Source organism: Chaetodon trifascialis, chromosome 9, assembly GCF_039877785.1.
Source record: "Chaetodon trifascialis isolate fChaTrf1 chromosome 9, fChaTrf1.hap1, whole genome shotgun sequence".
NCBI lineage: Eukaryota > Metazoa > Chordata > Actinopteri > Chaetodontiformes > Chaetodontidae > Chaetodon > Chaetodon trifascialis.
The window spans coordinates 18192856-18202908 of NC_092064.1; positions in this window are offsets into that span (position 1 = coordinate 18192856).

Sequence of the window (10053 nt, forward strand, 5' to 3'; positions counted from 1 at the left end):
CATGAAATGCAGTCCAGATGGCTGAACATAGATCAGTAAATGTGCTGTAAATTTCCCGCCGTGCAACAGCTATATTTGCTGACTCTGCTCGTCTGTATTAAGTTTTTACACTGCAGGAAAATAGACTTTCTGAGCTGAGTCCTCATATTATTTTGGCTTTTTATGTTTTCACTTAGATATGAAATACAGCAAATCCTGCCCCTCTGAGCATAAACCAACAAAATCTCTTCTCAGTCACCTTATTTCATTTTGTGTACCTGGAGAAAAGGCAGCAGGTGGAGTTGGTGAAGTCAGGCCGGATGGTTGGGGACAGACAGCAGGAGGTGACCTCAAGGTTTATCTGACTGTTGTTGGTCTTTAGGTTGATAACTACTCTGAGGTTCCCCATGGCAGGCACAACATCACCAGGCTCGAGACCTCTTCCCAGGTCCAGACTCATCTCTGCTGTGTAGTTCCCACTGCCACACAGGTCATCTGAAACCTCTGTTACACTGCAAATAACATTATTACAAGGTGAAAAAGGAAACAATGGCATGTACTCTTTGTCCATTTACTGAATAAAAATCTTTAATAAAGGACCATACCAGTTACTTTGCTTCTTTTAGTCCAACAAGTACATTAGAAATACCAGATATAATATTGCTGTTGATCATGGCCTGAAGAACATGCTTTTGCAGGTTTTAAATGATTGACTTCTTACCTTCCAGGCAGTGATTTGTTTCCACCCATTTTGCTGTACTTTGAAAATCAACTTTCTGGGGCTAAAACTTGCTTGAGATATGTAATCCATCACTGTGAATTATTTCACCGCTCGTATCTTTTGTCAAAGTCGAGCAGAATCTGTTTCAAAAACCCTCCTCTAACTCTGACGTGACAAAACAGATTACACCGGTGATCTCTCAGCTCTGTGAGGCTGGAAATATGCACATATGCTAAGCTAAATGCTAATATCAGTATGCTAACATGTTCACTATGACAATCGACATGCTGATGTTTAGCAGGTTTGATATTTATGTCTTTGTTTAGTGTGTTAGCACAGAAAGTACACATGAGTCTGACATTAGTTTTGCAGTTATTTGTTCATAAACCAAAGCGCTGGATAAATAAAATAACGATTGACCTGATGACTGATGGCCACATCTACGTTTGATTATTGTTTGTCGTCTAGGTTTGACCCTCCAGCACCACAGCTCATGGCTGCAATGCTTTTACTCCAATATATTGAATTTCGGAGTGGCCTAAATGCATCATAAGGAATCATTTTCATAACTGTACCTGTACCTTCCCTTCGATGGATTATTTATGTAATAGCATATCTCCACCAGTATGGTTCTTTCATTTGTTAACGCATGGTTAATAGATAATGATAGAATAATAGGACACACAATAAGATTACCCAGAGAGGTGCAGATGAGGTGAAGTCCGTCTCCTATGCTTCAGCCTTAGCAGCTCTAATTCAGACTCCGGCTGTAACAGCCTGCGTCCAGACTCTTGTAATGCCGTCTTTCCGTCAGACACAGCACGTGCTGACCTGGTGGCATTTTGTGCCTCAAATATTTCAGCTTTGGTTGCCCCTCTATTTAATTGTGTTGTGGGTTTTTCTTCACCAAGCAGTGTCCGCTCAGTAGTCTTTACAGTGGTCTGCGCAGTAGTTGCTTCAGGTTCAGATAAAGTGACCCCAGTTGCTACAGCCTCCTCAGCTTCAGAGCTCTCTCTGTGAGATTGTTTTTGTGCAGTTTTCTTTACAAACCAAGCCTGCTGAAGAGTCCTACGCCTCTCCAAATGATCTGTTTCAGCGAGTACTCTCCATGTTTTTGTCGAAGTGTCATCAACACTGGCATGGACTTGGTCAGATGTACTATTGGCTGGTGAAAGCATGGCAGGCGTGAGGTTGGTGGCCTGTGGTGTAGTCTTTCCAGGTACAGGACAATCAGTGCTACAGTTGTCATTTGCTGGTTTTGTGTCAGGGGTGTGCGCTACATTAGCATGCTCTTTTCCTGTGTTTCCAGCCTGTGTTTTATACATTTTCTCTGGGGCAGTACGATCAATCTCACCTGCTCCAATTGTTGTTTCAGTAGTCCCGTCTGACTTAGCACAGCCAATTGTCCTGCAGCTGGTTTTCCTAATAATGAACGAGATCGCTGTAGGTGGTACAGAATCAGTCAGAGCTCCAAGTATCACTTGACTTATTGAGGTCTTTTCAGGAAATGCATGCTTCTGCTGTTGGTCTGTTCTGTCTAGTGTATGCACTGTAGGGGTCCTCTCATGTAGAGGATGTCTGGCTTCAAAGGCACTCTTTGTTATCAGAGTTCTTTTGATGTCTTTAAATGAGGAATATTCCCCCGCCATGGTAGGTGCAGTGTCATGTGCCCCTCCAGCTCTGTGGGCAGCATTTAACAAACCTGTCTGGAAGCTGTGCCCAGGGTTATTGACAGGATGTCTTGTTGCAATCATGCCAGGCAGGGCGTGCTGGCTTTGTTTGATAGCCTGCACAAAAATTTCATGCTCTGGCTCCTCTACACTCTGGGTCTCTGTTGTGTTCTTTCTTTTCACAGCAGGGGGGAGTTTGCTTGTAGTGGGAGTTGTTGGAGTCGGTCTCAGTGACAAAGGCTCAAGATGACTATTGGACTGCACCATACGATCAGCATGTGCAGCCTGAGGTGACTTTTCAGTAACTTGCACATTCTCACTAGTGGTCAGCGCTGCTTCGTGATCTTTTGCGGACACAGTAAGAATACTTGTGCTAGCACTTGGTGCCAGAGACACAAAACCACTGGTTTTAGTAGTGGTTATTTGAACATCAGAGGTAACAATCTCCTGTGTGGATATATTGGAGACCTTAAGGTCACTTCTGAAATTACTGTTTGCAACAGGGAGAGTGCTGACACCCACAGCGCCATGTGGCGAGGCGGAATCATGTTGTATTTCTGTTGTTTTTGCTGCATGATGCTCCATATCAGAAATAGCATTGTTCGTCACATCATTAGCTTGTATTTGGGATATTTCCAGCAGACTGTCTGACTCAACAGATGCAGTGGTGCCAGTCTGATCATTTGTGTCAAGCACAGGTAGAGCAAAATCACTCAAAACAGCCGCAAAATCCTCACTTCTTGCCCGCTCAGTCTTGTGGGTGGTCTGAATGGAAAACCCGATGGGCTTAGTGCTTGTCTCATTATAACCTCCTAACTGGGGGAGAAGATCGTTCTCAAGGGTCGTTTTCATTGTGCTGTTTGCTTTATCATCACTATCTACACTGAACAGGTCGTTGCAGTTGTTATCTTCAGTGTTTTTCACTGCTAATTTTTCAGTCTGTGTTATAGACAACAAATATTCATCAGAGTTACTGAACGACTGGTGTTTTCTCCTACCAGCTGTTTGTGTTATAAAAGGGGAACTCTTCTTTTCACCACTGTTTTCTGCCATTCGCTTTGTGACTACATCTGAATCTTTCCCTCCCAAGATCACCATCGTGTCATTCTCCTCAGTTTGATTAGTCTCATCAGTAGCCCCTAACAAGGACTCAATGCGGCCTCTTCCGCCATTTGCATAGTCAGCGTCAGAGTTGGCCCTCAATATTTCTTCTTCTGAGGCTGATCTTGTTAGCTCTGTCTGCCTATAGGTGTCAGGTAAACTGTCACCTCCAAACGGCACGAGATTTAGCAGTGGTGACATGCTGCTCAGAGGAAATTGATCATTCTTTGCTTTAGGGCTCATTGATGCCATTAGGCTCTGTACAGATCTCTGCTCGTTATCATCAACGGGAGCATGCAAAGAATCTGAATGGGCTGTCTGCTCTGACAGTTTAAATGAGCAAGGCTGGCCTGAAGTCATGTCAAAGGAGGAGGAGGAGGAGGAGGAGGACTGGCTTATCTGAGGGGAAGATTGCTCTTGGTGAGGCCGCGACTGGCCAATGGAGATGAGGGCCTCAGATGACAAGGCTGTGGTTGTGGGTGGCCTGATAGAGGAGTCATTATATGAACGCTGGAACAGCACAGGAGTCCCTGCAGGAGAAATATTCACTTCTTCAATCATGTCAGAGGTTACAGGGTCCTTGGCACTGGGTTCAGCTGTATGTGCTGGTGTAATGTTTTCTTCTTGTTTGCTCTTGTTTGTTGTCTGTAAATGTGGATTCCCCTTTGAAACTGAAGTCCTGAATTTATGCGTATGATCCGAGATGCTGTAAATAATTGATGCACTAAGAGTAGAGCTGTTTAATGTAAAGTGTGGCTGAGCTTGCAGGAACCCAGCTGTGATTGCCAATCGTGGCGGGGTGAGTGACAATATGTCACTGATCCTGTTTAGTACAGGGTGTGCTGATTTAGTGGCACTGCTGCGCAGGTAAATTGTTGGCTTGAATGCATCACTAAATTTGGAAGTGCCGACTCCGAATTTTTGAGAGGGTTTTGGGGTGGATTTTGGTATGACAGTCACAGGAAATGTTGGCTCAACAACTTTGTTCAGAGCACTTTGTTTAGTAGGCACTGCCCTGTGGGTAGACGGATGAATCTGTGTGTAAGGCTCTTTGGGAAAAGATGTCGCTCTTGATAGTTTCAGGCTCTGAGATCTCAGAGTTGAGCGTAGTTGTCTGTGATTGCTTGTCACTTTGTAGGAAAATGGATTAGTTTTCATTTCCATAATTTGTGCAGTACTTTCACCCAGATGAACTCCTGTGTGCTCAGTTGCTCCCAACCGTTTAATCAGACTGTGGCAGGAAGACAGGACTGTAACAGCGTGCCCTTTGTCTCTGTTAAGTTCTTCAGAATTAGGAGTTAGCCAAAGGGGAACGTTTGTCATGTCCTCTTTCCCAATATCCCTGTTATGTTTCATGTCTTCCTTGCTCGCCGTTTCCTCTCCTCTAGCCTCCGCTCCTTCCTTCGTCAAAGACTCTCTCTGCTTTTCAGCTTCTTCGTCCCTTTCTTCCCCTCGTCTTGGATCTTTGTTTACTTTCAAAGTTGCATCCGTCTTCGCCTCGGTTCCTCCTCCTTCCTCTACACTTGTATTAGCCCCAGGCTCTTCTTTTTTACCCTCACCCCGGTCTGTATTTTGATTTATCTCTTCTCCATTATCAATTATGTTTTCTTGTTTCCCGCTCCCCATCTTATCTGATCTAAAAAATTCTTTGTTTTTGTTCCCCAACTTTTCACCTTCCCTGCTCTCGTCCTCTTCTTCTTGCAACTTTAGAATCTCTTTTGTCTCTTTAATTTCTTCACCTTGCTTGGCCTCAATCCTGATAATCTCTCTATCCTCATTTTCTGCAGCTACAGTCAACACCTGCTTATTTTTATCTCCCGGCTTCAGATTGTGGACTATTAGTGACTCTCGGATCAAATCCCTGTTATAATTTACAAAAGATTGGAGTGTTGATGCCTCATGGTTATCATCGCTAACATCTAAAGTCCTCTCCTGCGTGACTTTTGACTGACTCCCTAAAAATCTGCTGATTGTCAGTCTCTCAGAGAATGACTTGCTTGATAGTGTCGTCAGAGTCAGTGTGGACACCTCATCATCAAAATCCCGTCTCGATTCTGAAAGAAACAACTTCACAGGCGCAGCAGCTTTTCTTGTTGTAATGGTTGATGATTGTGGTTCTTTCACATCCAGTTTACTCGCTGGCCCTGAGGGATCAACAAAAGCCTCTTTAGCAATGCTGCGTACGTTGTTAAATGTGTGAGAGCCTAGAGATGCGGTCCTCGTGGGTTCTTTGGTCTGGGAGCTCGGTTTAGCTGCTGTTAGGCTCCTCAACACAGTGCTCAAAGACTCAGCTCTTCCTGTCAGAGAGTGAGCATCACTGTGTTTGACTGCAGAAGCGGTCGGCCTGCTGAGGCTGAAGGTCGTTATTGCACTGTGAGTTTCACTCAGCCTCATTCTTGCAGTTGGATGTGATGCAGCACTGCCATCAGCACCATCTGGATGAGCGCTTTTCTGACTGCCACGGGGTGCTTCAGTGATGATGGGTGTGCTGCCTACTGAGCCACTGCTGACGTTCAAAGGTTGGTTTTGGATAAATGCATTCTTGAAGTTTGTGGAGAGACTGTGGGAAGCGTTGTTGTTATTCTTACTGAGATATATCAGTTTTGACTGTGAGTCCCCAATGTTCACCTTTTCTCCGAACATGTCTCGTTCTCCATTTTGCCCTGGTTTCCTTACAGTGTGAGGTGACTTTGATGAGCGATAAAGCACTGTGGTTGTTGAAATCTGTCTCTCTGTCAGTGAAGTTTCACTGAGATAGGTGTGCTTGTCTTGTTTCTCGGCGTCTTTTTGTGTCGCTGACGACATCTCAGCAAAAGTTCCCGTATCTGAAAGAAAAGATTTGATTTGGGAATTATTCAAAATGCTTTGACTATGATTCACAGTAGAGGAAGGAGGAAATGTCAGACTGTAAACCAGTTGGTCCCTCACACCAAAACTAGAATGCTTGCTAACATTTCGGTAACTGATGTCTTTGTTGAGTTTTTCTTCTTGTTCCCAGACTGACTGTTGCTGTAAACTGGGTAAGGAGGTTGTGAATTGATGGAAATCTAAAGCGAGCCGCTCTGTGCTAAGAGAGTCTGAAGAGCCATCAGGTGACGGTGCAGGTAAAGCCACAGATTTCTCAGTGGACACCAGTCTTCGATCTTTCAGGCAGGTCAAACACAAGTCTGTCACCGCGTTTCCTCTCCCTGAATCTTCTGCTACTTCACTTTGGAAGATGGATTGCATCACACTGAACAGATACTCGTCTCTTCCCAGGTCTGAAATCCCCCTTTCATCCTTACCTTGAGATTGTTTGTCAGTAGTGTCATTACGCAGCGCAGCCAGGTTATCAATTACACGAGGATGAGATGCAGATAGGATTGGAACTCCCGGCCCTCTGTCAACAGATGTGTGAGAGTCAGTGTTTCTCTGATTCCTGTTATCGTGCAGAGTGTGAGGCCAAAGAGAGGCTTTCACTGCCTCTGACAAATGGGTATCTGGCTCGGTGGGGCCATTCATCATTGATTTAAATGCAGCTTCTGCAGAAGAGGAAATGATCTTCTCATAATTAGAGATCAATGGGATTTCTGATTCATTGTGAATCCTCATAGCTGATGGATAGTCTCCAGTTGACATGGGAGTGCTTTGCCCATTTCTGGAAACAAAACGCTCTCTGTTCAGTGAGACAATTATAGGCAAAGCTTTTGTGATTTGTGTTGTCTCATGAGGGGCCGTCGGTCTGGTGTCAAACGAGACTGCCCCTGGAAACTTGGCAGTCACTGCCACTGCAGAGTGTTGAAGTGTATTCTCTGTAGGTATTGTTTCTGTGCCATGACCAATTGTGTTTTCCTTTTTCAAAAGCAGATCTTTTGTGACAGCTGTGCCTTCTGTTTGTTCCTTGTGGTAACCTTGGGAATCTTCTATTTCTGCCCCAACTACACAGGAAAAAAGAAAACACGTCATTTGAATTTCTTCTTCAGAAGCCGAATTATATCATGTAGAATAAATCGCAATTGAGATTAATTAGTACTTTAACTCCATGCTGTACTGTCACATGTATCTGAAGACTTCACTGAAATGTCATGGTAAAAGTTGTTATTTTAGAAATGAGCATTTAATCAAATTTGTCCTTTAGTGCTGAGAATTAACAAGTGCTGCAAAATATATTCACACGATACAAATATGTTATCAGGAACAGGCCAAATCAGGTGTCACAATAGACTAATCTGGAAAAGATCGGGTGTGTTTCTAACACTGTTTTGGTGACTGAAGGGAGCAGTATTGCCTCCATTTAATTTGGGCTCATCTCCCTTAGTGATTGTGGATACTTGGAAAGAGCGTCGGATGATAAATTAGGATGGTTTCTAATTAGGTGGTATTTTTAGAGGTCTGCATCAGCATCAAGCAGCTACAGTGCAAAAAGAGCAGTCCACTGATTTTACAATAAAATAAAAAATAGTGTTGTCAGTTCTGCCTGTTCGGTATCTGTGAAGCTTTTAATATCATGCATCCCCATAATCAACATGCCAGCCTGCAGTTTTGCACAGCTTTGCACTGCTTTCCATCTGGTTGAGTCCCTCCATTTTTGATTTCCACTCAAACTGTCATCTTTTCCACAGTTAGGTTTAGGTCGTCAAGGTCATATCAGTGAGAGCGGGGGTGACATGTAACATATTTCTGCTGTAATGGCCACACAATGGACAGGGGAGAGTTAAGGTGAATTTATGCCTCTCTGATGACGTCTTCTGGTGAGCCCATAGTAGCTACCTGCAGCACAGGAATTGATTTGTAGTCCGGTGTAGGATTTCACCAGTCAATTAGCACGAAGAGCAGACGACCAAAGAAGATGTATTTGTGTGGGACTTGAAAAAGAAATTCTCTCAGTCTCCACAATGAGACAATACCTGTATGAGGTCCCTCAATTCCAACATTAAAAAAAAAGGTTCATGCAGGGTTACCAAGAATTTTCTCAGTGTTTCAGTTTCAGTTTGTTGAATGGAGGCAAAACTGATGGTTTACAGTCAAAACTCCACAGGGCATCTTTAATAATGTGAACCCTGTTGTGGCAGATACAAAGTCAGGAAGAAAAGTTAATAATTTTGGCACCCCTTGGTGTGTGACTGATGGCAAATATCTAAAATGTTATTATTTGGATGGTTTTACTGTTTATCGCAGCACTAATAACAGGCAGATTTGTAATTAAATGAATTTGTGAAGCTAAGTTCAGGTCTCATCACATCAGTTATCTCTTTAGATGATAAACGAGGAGGATGGCGACACGCATATTATTTAGATGCAATGTTAAGACAAGGAAGAAATGATCAGAGTGTGAGAGGCAAAAGAACACAGCACGCATTGACACTGCTGCATGTGCTGAGGATTTCTTCTTCACATTATATGTCAAGTAATATGTGAACCACTGTGAAGGACAGACCTACCTGATTTTCTTATGAAATATTTTACATATTTCAGTGTATTTGTTGATTTATTAGTCTTTTCTGCCTTTCACACAGCTACTAGAAGTTTATAGAAAATACTGGATTATTAAAATGTTTTTGCATGCTTTTCTTTAAACAATGGCAATCCCAAGCAATTTAAATTTATATTTTCACCTGAAACAAAAGGGAATCCAGAAAAATCTCATGCTCAATGCTCATGCTCCAAATTTGTGTCACTGTTTGTAGATAAACCTTTGCAACATTTATCATCAAGGTTGTGTCTCTCATAAATTCACAATTCAAAAAATGATGTATTCATTTATGTCCAATATTTACCAGGAGTGGCACAAATGAGCCGGATCATCATGGAAGTATCTACTGCACTGCACTTATAAATCAATAAAAAATAAGTACATACCTATAAGCAGGAAAAATCCAAGTGTGAAACAAAGCCTCCTCATTTCTGTTCAGCCTTGTTTACAATTACTCAAACCCCACTGAATAACTGTCCTTATTACTGTTTAATCCAAGTGAGCAGACGGCATCCGTTGTTTGCAGACCAATGCAGATGGTGTCATCCCTTACAGGGAGCTTTTGTCCTCTGCAGATCATTTATACATGGATTGGATTTCTCAGTTCCTTTTACAGTCACTGCAGGCACCATGTAGCCAACAGGTGCAAAAGTTGCTATGAATAGTCAATATTAGAAATTACATCTCAGTTTTATTTAGGGTCAATTGTATTTCATGTATCTACTGTATACATGCTGCAGCTATGATATGAATAAACCCTCTCACCTTCCCTTTATCTCAGTGATTCCAGGAAAGGAAACTTTACATGATGAACCACAGATTTACCTCTTCTTAGACTGAGTTGCTACAAAATACCTTTTTTCTTTCCTTTGTGCCTGTGTGTTTAAAAGTACGAGGATGTAAATACAATGTAAATATGTACTTCCATACTTTAATTTCTAAAAAGTGAACCAGCACAAAACAACAGTCTACAGTCAGGCTAGTGGCTCTGTGAGATAGTAAATGCTTTGGTAAGACATGCTCACAATGGCAATGCTTTCTTTCTCTAGCCTGTTAGCATGCTAACATTTGCTACTTAGCTACTTAAACACAAAGTATAGTTGAGGCTGATGGGAATGTCATTAGCTTTG